Source organism: Episyrphus balteatus, chromosome 2 (genome assembly GCF_945859705.1).
Source record: "Episyrphus balteatus chromosome 2, idEpiBalt1.1, whole genome shotgun sequence".
In the NCBI taxonomy this organism is placed as follows: Eukaryota; Metazoa; Arthropoda; class Insecta; order Diptera; family Syrphidae; genus Episyrphus; species Episyrphus balteatus.
The window spans coordinates 26,148,615-26,160,120 of NC_079135.1; positions in this window are offsets into that span (position 1 = coordinate 26,148,615).

Genomic DNA, 11,506 nt, shown 5'->3' on the forward strand with positions numbered 1-11,506 from the left:
GCTTTTTGACGTCATTAGACTTTCACTTGTAGAGGAACAATGCAGTATTATATCCATATAATAGTGAATAATGGAATGGAATTGTAGGTATATATTGCAATTAAGACAATTAAGTCGTCACAGTTGGTTGCAATTTACGAGTAGACACAACAAATGTGAATCTGTGAAATGTTTTAATTTCTCACGCTGTCTTTTTGGGATTTCCTTTTGCATACTATTTTTTAAGGCGTGACAATGAAGCTGAACCATAATTAACCTGAGATTAAATGTACAAATTTTAAATCGATTCAATTGTTTGATTGTAAGTATTCAACTTAAAATTTTGAAAGGGTCCTTGATACTTCATTTATTTGACAGTTTTAAGAATAACTACTACAAAGACTATTTGGGGTCCCAGGATCTTTAGACCTTAAGCCTGGTACGCAGCTCGCGAACAGCGTACCAGGCTTTAGTGTAAAAATGTAAACTTTACATTGCAGACTCTTAAGAGCAGACTGAAGATTGTTGATTGTAACTTGTATCAATTAAAAAAAATGCATTAGGTAAACAAAAAATTTTTATTGCAAATAAAAATATCTTGCATTAAAAATAAAATTATTGCAAATAAAAAATGTTCGGCATTCGGCGTTTTTTTGGGTACATTTGACATCGAATTACATCACCGTTAATTTTTTTTTTGTAAAACTACTTATGCAATCTCAAAACGCCATATTAACAAGTCCTAAAGGTATTTATATTTTTTCAAAATTATTTTTTTTCTCAAAGATATTGAAAAAAGAAATTTATGATAGATATCTCAAAATCTTGATTTTTTTTTTGCAAAGTAATGAATGGTTTTTTGAATCAAATTCCATCTTGCGTCTTCTGATTTTGACTTATAAAGGGCAACATATTACGGAAAATATATATTTTTGACTAAACATAAAAAAAAACTCAATTAAAAAACTAGTTTGAGTTAAGTGATGAGTATAGCTCAAAAACTAGACGTGATAGAAAAAATCTGTAAACAGTTTTGAATTCAGCTCACTAAAGTCAATCAAAATCACCTTATAAAGTTCTTGCTCCCGACTTTTTTTAGTTTTTTGCCGACCAGTGTAGTAAGAATTCGTCGAATATTAAAAAAATATATTTGATGCACCCATTTTGCATTGAATTTTTTTTTTTTTTTTTCAATGCAGAAATTTTTTTAAATGAAAAATATTTTTATTTGCAACAAAAAAAAATATTTTCAATGCAAATATTTTTCAGCTGCTATAAAATTTTTTTTAATGCAAAATATTTTAAGTTGCAACAAATATTTTTTTAATGCAGATATTTTTCAGTTAAAATTAAAATTTTTTTTTTAATGCAAATTTTTTCAGTTGCAACAAATATTTTTTTTTATAGGAAATTTTTTTTTTATTTTCAGTACCTAAATATTTTTACTTGCTCTATAGGGCAAGTATTGGTTTCGTGTCAAAAAAATAATTCGAGGTTTTAATCAAAACTAACATTACGATAATGGAGAAGTCTGAAAAAGTGGTTTTCGTCATGACGTCCGTCGGTCTGTGCGTCGGTGCGTACAAGAAGCTGCAGCCTAAACAGTTTTTTAATATCTCGCCTAGAACGTATACCTCCCATACAAACTTTTCAAAATATTGCAATTTTCTCGAAAACGAAAACGGCTCTAACGATTTTGATTAAATTTGACACAAGTAATGCTGTACGTATATCTAATATAACTGCGTTTTTAGTTTTTCTCAAAAAATACGGATAGTGGAAATATGAAAATTTCTTTTTTTTTAATCGCTAATGTCGGCTCTTCCCGTGTATCGTTAATGAGTTATTGCAATTTTCTCGAAAAGGACTCTAACGATTTCGATTAAATTTGGTATTCGTTATAGTCTTAATGGGTCTAACAAAACTGCGTTTAAAATGTAAAAAAAATCTAAAATGTTTTGAAAAAAAAAAGTTTAAATGGAATTTTTTTACTTTTATTTTTTTTTTTTTTTTTTCAAAATTTAACGAAAATCTTTAATTTCCAATATTTTTTCTTCATGTGACTGCATTAATCAATACTGTTTTTAATTTTGTGTCAATGCCAAACAAATTTTAAATATAATGTAGGTACTCTGCTCATTTTAAAGCCACATGAATTGTTCAATATATTTTTTTTTTTTTCAAGTTCAATAACTTCAAACAAAAAAAAAAACAAAAAAATATTTTTACAGATACATTTATGATGAGTGGTCATATTTTTTCTAATAATATTGAAAATTAAATAAAAATAAATTTTATTTATTGATATAATATGTATACAAACATTGTTTTATTTTGTTTTTTGTAACTGTTTATTGTTTAGTATGTTTATTTATTTTTTTCTCATATAAAGTTGCAAATATCAATAATTTATTTCAATGTTTTTATTTTTGCACGTGTCGTATATAATGTTTTTATATGAAATATACGATATGGAATGGTTCATATATTAATAACCTTGTTAAAGTGACAATTTGTTTTCAATGTCAACAAAGTTAAGACACGCAATGACTTAATAATTACAAAGGAACACCCACCTACGCTACGCAAAAATTATTCATAACGCAGAAGGTTGAACTTTTTTACAATTGCTTTTCTACTAACAAAAGTTTGTTGTAAGTCCAATCCAAATATGGTTTTTGCCAAATTTGGGATCCATTTTTGAGTTTATTGTTTAATGTTTTAAATGGTTAATTTCATAAATTTGTGCGTTTTTGATGTTGGCAAATACAATTTTGTAATATTCATTCTGAGTTTTGTGTTAAATAAAGTTTTTTTTTCGTAAAGGGGAAGGTAACGGAATATGCGAAGAAATATAGGCCGTTCGATTGGCATTTGAACATTTTATAATACATAGCATGTATAGCAAATTATATCGTTTATTTGTTACTTGTCAGCTAAAATTGGATTTTTACAGGTTTTGCGTGAACAATATTCTTTTTGTTTACCATTAACTTCAAAATAAAAGGTAATTCATAGGTCAAAGTACCGACTTTGGGGTACAATATCAGCAAAAGTATAAATTACTTTGTTTTTAAAAATAGTATTTAGAAATAGCGGTAAATTTTAAAACAGAAACCGTTAAATGGACTATTTTAAAAAACTTTTTTTAACAATTCTCAGATGTAAGAAACAAATGTTTTTTTTTTCAAAATAAGTTTAACATCTTTGTTGAAAATTTAATAAAGATTTCAAGTCCACTATTATTTCTTTTACATTGATGCGTTGCATTGATGGTTAAAGTCAAAAGTATGGTTTTTGGTTTGATGACTGATATTATATTCACGTTTTTCTGAAAAAAAAAAAATTAAAACATTTTTGTTTTAAAAATTAATTAAAAGACAAACTTCTTATACTCATACAAGAATATTATTTATTAATAATGAAGGTTTTTGTTAATAACAATTCCCATCTTCAGATTATTAGCAAAATCCAAAATTGCTTATAAATCCGAAGATGGCAAATGTTGTTCTCGAAAACGTTCATTATTAACCCTCTGTCGGCACACGGGTGCGAATTTGGCAGGACAAAAATTAAAAGTGGTCACAAAAAAGTGTCTTTATAAGGGTGAAAATAAATTTTTTTGAATTGTGAATACAATATTCGAATTCCTCGGAATATTCTACATCAATTTCATTGATGATTCTCTATAAAATAGTGAGATCGAAAAAAGTTCTAGCTACACGAAAAAGTATAAACCAAATTCGCAAAAAAGAGTTGTGTCTACAGAGGGTTAATAAGTAGTATTCTTGTATAAGTATAAGAAGTTTGTCTTTTAATTAATTTTATTGAGACTTATACAGTTCCAGCTCGTAGTTTTTAAGTATAATTAATTTTGTTTTACTCTAAGAGTTCAAGCTACTAAAATTTTTAAAACTTTTTAAATACCAATTTGGTAAATGTTTGTACAAAAATATAAATTATATGAAAAAAAAAAATGTTTCATGTATAAAAAGTTTTTTTTTTCGTAAGTACCTAAACAAAATGTTTTAAATGAATTTGGGATTGAAAATAAATATGCAATTTGTGTTTTTATTTTTTTATTTATTTGTATTTTCAGAATCGTTATTGCTGTTTTTTTTTTTTAAATAGGTACCTAAAAAACGAAAAAAAAAGTAATAATGTTGATTATGCCATTTTGTAGAAATAAATAATAAACATCTAAAACTAAAATTTCAAAAAAAAATCAATTTTCTTTTTTCGAAAATTTTATTAAAACCAAAAATTATTATTTTTTTTTTAATTTTTTTTATTTAGCCCTTGATTTTTCAATCATCAGTTAGACTATCAGAGGAATAAATTTCTATAACGATCTTTGAAAAAAAAAACCTTTTTGATTAAAAGTAAGGCCTTGTCGTAAATCTAATACATACTTGAATTTTTTGATCAAAATCATAGAAATCGTTTTAGAGACAAAAAAAAACTTTTTTCAAAATTGGTAAATGACAGGTATCTACTGTAATTTTTTCGTCAAAAAAAAATTAATTCCTCTGTATAGGATCCAAAAACTGCTACATACCAAGTTTGATGGATCGGCCTAACCTTTTAGGCTGAAGCTTTTTACACAGACTGACAGACTTACAGCACGAAATTAAAAAAATATTACAGCTACTAAGAATCGATCCTATAATATTTGGGGCACTAGGCAAGTGCTTAACAATCAGACTATCTTACTATTGATGTGTCTCATTGTTATCCTTAGCTCAAATTTTTTTACGAATTTGTCCCATATTACCTTTATTGCAAGTTAAAATATTTGGTTATGGAATAATTAAGTCAAACAAATGCATACGAATATTTCGTCATCGAATACCAGTATATCGAAAATCACTAATTGCTTAGTTAATGAAGAGTCAAACATAAAGGATCATCTCATAATGTTAATAGCTTAATAAAAGACGTTAACTTCCCCACACCCCACCTTCTTCAAACAAAAATACCGTATATTATAAATATTGCCTCAAGTAAAACTCATTAGAAAAACATTTGAAATTTCCAGTATTATGTTGATATTTTGAATTTTTGTTTCCTGATCCTGTATGTAAATATTTTAGTTCCGGTTATCTTAAGGCAAATTATAAAGTCAAACAAATATATTCCATCCTCCTCTTTTCTTTGTATCATGAGACAAACACGCATCAAGAGGCACGACTCACTTTCCATGAATAATTTCATTCAACTTACAGTTAAACTCATTTTCATTCGCATTTGACTTGATTAAAACGCAAAAAAAAAGTATAAATAAAAATAAACAAAACAAGTATAAAATGCAAGTCAAATCAACTGCTATTACTCAAGACGTCCATCCACACATACAAGACTCTTATTGGAATCTGTTACAAAATCGATTCTGGGAAAATCCACGCATGTTGTGTCTAGGAGGTGTCATGGAATCGTGTTAAGTCTCTTGCAAAGAAAAAAATTGTGCAATAATGCTCAACCCACTGGAACTACTTTTTTGGTGGATGACAGGAGTTCATTAGCTCCCCTTTTTTTTTATTTTTTAATTCTCACTTTTCAATATACAGCAGATTAAATTATGCTATGAAGAAAATCTGGAAAAACCCTCGTAGATGCAATAATTGGAGTGGAAAAGCAAAAGTGAATAAAGAAATAAAATTTTCATCCATCTCTGAACAAAAAAAAAGCAAAAAAATATTGAAGAAAAACCCGAAGGAAACGTACCAAAAAGCCACAGAAAAGACAAAAAATAATAAAAATTTGCTTCAGCTGCATTTCAGTGGTCGGTCTCCTCACTAAGTGTGTGTACGTAGCTCAGCCTTGGGGATTCCCTGGCTTTTTTAAATGTTACATAATAACATGCCAACAACATTTATCGCAGTGCTGCTAACCAACTATGCAAACTCTTTGTACTGTGTTTTGGCAAATCATAATACTTTGGTGACTCAGACAACACACCGGTCAGTAGTAGTTAGCCCTAAGCGAATAAAAAAAAAACTTTAAATAATCATGAATTCGAAGAAGCCGATTTATTAATGAGGTCAATCGATTCGACGAGCACATAAATTGAATACTAAATAAGATTGATTTGTTTGTTTTATTTACTTATGCAAAACAAAAACTATGTTTTTGTTTAACTTGAACTTAAGTTTTTTTTTTCTGAGGGAGGGTCAGTAATTAGAGTATTGTTCCGATTTCAGGTAATATTTAGTCATATTTGGAATTAATTTGATTTATTTTAGTTTTGAAGGATTCTAAAAAGTATGACAATAAGTAAGTAGACATCAAGTTTTCTATGCATAAGAGGTTGAAGGTTGCTTCTAAATTGAATCAGTTTGCACAAATGATTAAAGTTAAATTTATATCCACCTTTTAATAGGATTCTTACTAAGAAATTTACAGTTCAAGGATTGTGTTCAAGATAATTATTTATTTGTACATTCTTAATTTTATTGTTAATATATAGCACGAGGTTTTGTATATTTTTTACCAATATAGATTAAAATTACCATATTCATTTGTACTGGACTAAACAAGTAAAGTAAAATATTACTACAAAAAAAGTACGTATACGCCACAGTGTACAAAAAAAATTAAAGTGATATTTTTTTTCACTTATGATTTACAGTAAAATGTAATATCAATAAATATAGAACTTTAAAATACTTATTCTAAAAGTTTCAGAAGTAGCGCATTATTAAGAAAAATCATGCGATTCGAATTTCAGATATGTGTTTTTTTTTTTAATTTTTTTATATTATCGCACGAATTGCTCTAAAGTAAAAGTTGCTAAAATTTTTTAAAACTTTTTACATGAAAATTTGGTTGACGTAGGTTTTTCAAAGGAAAAAAACAACATCTGAAATCAAATTGAGTTCCAAAACATGTGTGCAATTTCATTTATTATATTAAGAAGCATTAAAAAAAAAAATTCAAAATCGTTAGATTTTATAAATCGTTACATTTTATAAATCATTAAAAACATTTTTTTTTTCATAAAATTTGGATGCCATTTTGAAGATATTACCAATCAACATCTAATAAAAAAATCAATGTCCGGTTTTCGAAAATTTGATTCTTCAAAAAAAAATTCAAAATTTTTTTTTTAAATCCAAAAATTTAACTTTTCAAAAAAGATAGACCTTGTCTTAAAACATATAGTAGCGAGCAAAAAAAATGCAAATGAAAGAGGTTTAAAGAGCTTTGAACAAGAACTACGTTACCAAATTTGGCATAATGAAACTGTTTTATTTTCATTAAACAGAGACAATTTTTGGAATATTTTACTCCAAAACCATTATTTGGTCAAAAGTCTACCTAAAAATGTGTTTTTAGACGAGCAAAAAATGCAAATGTTTTTTATTGTTTTTTTTTAACAAAATCGTTGGAGCTATTTTCAAGAAATTTCAACTTTCCTAAAATCAAGTACCTACCGTTATTTTGGTCCAAAAAAATTAATTCCAAAAATTCCTATGGAGATCCAAAATCATTGCAAAATCCGGCGTCCCCCAAGGATCTGGGACCTATCATCTTCATTTTGTCATTCAATGATGTAGATTCTGCAATTGAGCATTCTGAAGTGTCTAATTATGCGGATGAAATGAACAGTTTAATTTCAAATTTTTTTTTGCTTTTTTTACTTTTTGTATCTGATTGTACTGAGCAAACTCTTATCTTTCAACTATATTACTATCGCCTTAACATTTACTTTTTTTATTTAAAAAAAAACAAAAAACTTATATATAATCTGTGTTTTTTATATTGTCTGTGTACCAATATCGATTAAAATTACTATATCCGTAAAAATTACTATATGTAAAAATATTACTATAAAAAAGTACGTTATACACCACAGTGTACACAAAAAATAAAAAAAAAAATAACTTTTTTTCTCACTTATGATTCATAGTAAAATTAAATATCAATTAAAATAAAACATATTAATACTTATTAAATAAAAACAGTTAGGAAATCAATTGGTGCATACATTAATTGAATCGTTTATTTGCAAAACAGCACAAGTTTATTTGCTTAAAAAAAAAATTCTGACTACATACTTGTTTGCATTTAACAAGTGTGAGCTTTACTTTAGATGCAAATATTATCCATATATATTAAAGTATCTGTTAATTAAGGTTTAAATTCAAAATAATTAATAAAATAAGCCTTTTTGTGGGTTTAAGAAAAATATTCAAAATGGACTTATCATGTTTTGAAAAAAAAAAAAAGCATTCAATGATGATACTTTATACTCAATTTCAAATTTCAAACGAACTGTGTCATTTTCAAGAAACCAATATTCAAAACAAAAGAGTTCAACGAATCATAGATTTAAAACTACTATCAGCATTTTTTATGATTTATTTATGATATCTTCCCTGAAGCTGTCGTTTCTCATTCAATTTTTAGTTCCGATTCCGATGAAATTTCCCAAGCAATTTCTAAGTAAAAATTCAAATAGCCTTTTTGATTTGCTTGTATCGTTATTCATATAGCTTCGCACACGCGATTGCAAGGTCAACCTCCAATTTTAGTGCTCTTCGGTTATTCCGAAATCAAAATAAACTGACATTGGGGGTAAAATTGATGCGAACGAACGACATTAAACGTGCTAGACGTTTTTTGTTTAAATCATATGAATTCAATCCTCTCAAAATCCGGTATGTTGCAACATCGGAGAGACATGGCGAATGGTATGATTAATATTGTGACGTCAGTTTTGACACAAATGTGTGTAAGAGACAAATTACCAGTATATGAGTAAGCTTACAATAATATGGTTGCCGGTTTTTAAGTAGTAAATAAATAAGGAACTTTATAATATCACAAGATAATTGTATAAAGTTGGTAAAATGTTATGAAAATTAACATCAAAACAAGACATGTTTTCATCTCTTTCGAATAAAGTGAATGAAATGAAAATGGAGAAATGTTAAAGACACAGAAAATAAACAGCCATGTCCAAAATGATGGAAAGAGCAACAAAAGAAAAAATAAATTTTGGTCTTTGGTATTAAGTAATACATCAAACACAGAAAAGAGTATGCTCTCGCAATTTAAGTTTTAAAGTCCATATATCGTGAACGCCAACACAGTGTGACATTATTTCTTAATGCAATAAGCTCATTTAAAAACAAAAAAGCTAAATTTGATAAACAAAAGAGTCGTGCACTTAAGTGCTAGCTGAAGTTTGTCTTTTGTAGTGTACTCAATGTTTGTATTTGTTTTAAAGATCGAAATTATGACAACAGTGGGTATGGTTTTCAATAAACTTAAAACGATTTTTTATTTTTGAGATCAATTTGAAACTGAGTTTCAAACTCATTTGTATGGAATTCGATACAATTGTATCGACTTTTCCATGCCTGGTCAGTATCCAATACTTAAGCTAAAAGTAAAAAAAAAAAGTTTTTAATGAGCTACTAGGGAGAACAGGGCACAGGATCACAAAAGCATGAAGGCTTCCCTTATACACCAGTAAATTAAGGATTGTACTAAAAATTTTAATGCCATAACGAAAACGTCAAACCATCTACTCAGATGTTTATTGTCTATATTGTAAGGTGGTGCTCTCCAGAGAATTAAATTAAAATTCATTTTTTTTTTTATGCAAACATTATACAAAATTCATAATTTTTAAAATTGTATTGTTTATTAGATGGCGCTTTTTTAAAAGTAATAAATAATTTTTAATTGATATTGTACAGAGTTGAATAAAGAGCACAATAGAGTCAAACTTAACTACGAGAAATGGAACAGTCAAATAAAGTGTTTGCTTTACATTATAGAGTCGTTTATCAATTCGTCTGTATTTTTTTTTTTTTTAACCTCATAAATTTGGACTGAGTGAACCAATTTTATATTCAAAAGCTGGTGCCTGCAGTGAAGTCCCATTTCAATTTCATCCAGTTCGGACTATAAATCCATGAGAAAACTAGTAGAGTAACTAAAGCAAATTATTAGGGAACCCGGCCGAACAGCTCTGATTTTGACGATTTTTTTTCAAACGTAGGTAATTAAAAATACTTTAAAGTCTATAGATTAAAAATTGCCGATGTTGCCGTATTGTTTTTTAAAATTAAAATTAAATTTTTTTTGAACAAAACCATTTTTTTTTTTGCTTAAATTTCATAAAACAAATGATAGCAAAACATTCTTTAGGTAACTTAAGAAAAAAAAGTATAAAGGAGTAAGGGACAATCTTCCATCGTTTAAGCGATAAATGAAATTTTCTAACATTCTGACTTCAAACACAAAAAAAATATTTTGAAAACAACGGCAACACCTACAATATTTTAAAATACATTTTTAAAAAGCCAGGAGCTCATTCGTATCTCTTTAATTTAAATCCACTAAATTTAAGAAAGAGTTTTTGAAAAAATGGTCCACAAACTCAGAATTTAAAAAAAATGTTTAAAAAAAAAATTTTAAATGACTTTTTTCCAAACTTTTTGTAATAAAATATGAATTTATTTTAAAAAATTTTTTGGCCATAAATATTATCAGTTGAATTCCTAAGAGGAAAAGGTAATATATATTACAGTTTAAAAAAAAAAATTAAAAATTACTTCAATTTCAATGGGTTTTTTTGATAAAAACTGAATTTTTCCATTGAAATAATTGATTTTCTCAAAGACTTTGGTAAATAAGAACTTTAAATTTTTGCTATTTAACTTTCAACAGTAAGGGTTATTAAATTAATAAAAAATAATTTTATATTTAAAAGTTGAACTTTAAACAAAAAATAAGTTAAATTTTTTTCCAAAACTTCTATTCAAAAAAGTTCTTCGAAAATGAAATACTTTTTAATTTTTTTCATAAACCGTAATACATATTGACATTTCCTTTTATAATTTCAAATCATAATAAATGTGGCCCAAAAAAATTGAAAAAAAAATACATTTTATATTACGAAAAAGTTTTAAAAACCACATGTTAAAATTTTTTCAATAATTTTTTTTTTTCAAAAATCTGAGTTGAGTTACCATTCTTTCAAATTCAATTAACTTAATTTTAATTTTACAAATATGATTAAGCCTCTAGCTTTTTAAAAATGTACATTTAAATAATGTAGGTGTTGCAGTTGTGTTCAAATATTTTTTTTTGTATTTGAAGTCAATTAATAAGAAAATTGCATCTATCGCTTGAACTATGGAAGATTGTCCCTCACTCCCATATATTTTTTTTCCTTGAATTTCCTAGACAATCTTTTGGCATCAATTAATTTATGAAATTTAAGAAAAATTTTTAAAAAAAATTTGTTTTTGTTCACAAAAATCTTCAATTAAATTTAAAAAATCAAAACGGCAACACCGGCAATTTTTAATCTATAGACTTTAAAGTATTTTTAATTACCGACGTTTGAAAAAAAAGATCATCAAAATCTAAGCTGTTCGGCCGGGTTCCCTAATATTTTTGAGCTTTAGTTACTCGACTAAACCATAAATCCAAGATTCGTTCGTTTTCTGATACAAATGATTATAAAGAATTTGTTGCTCAGCTTTAAATCTCAAATAATAAATAAATA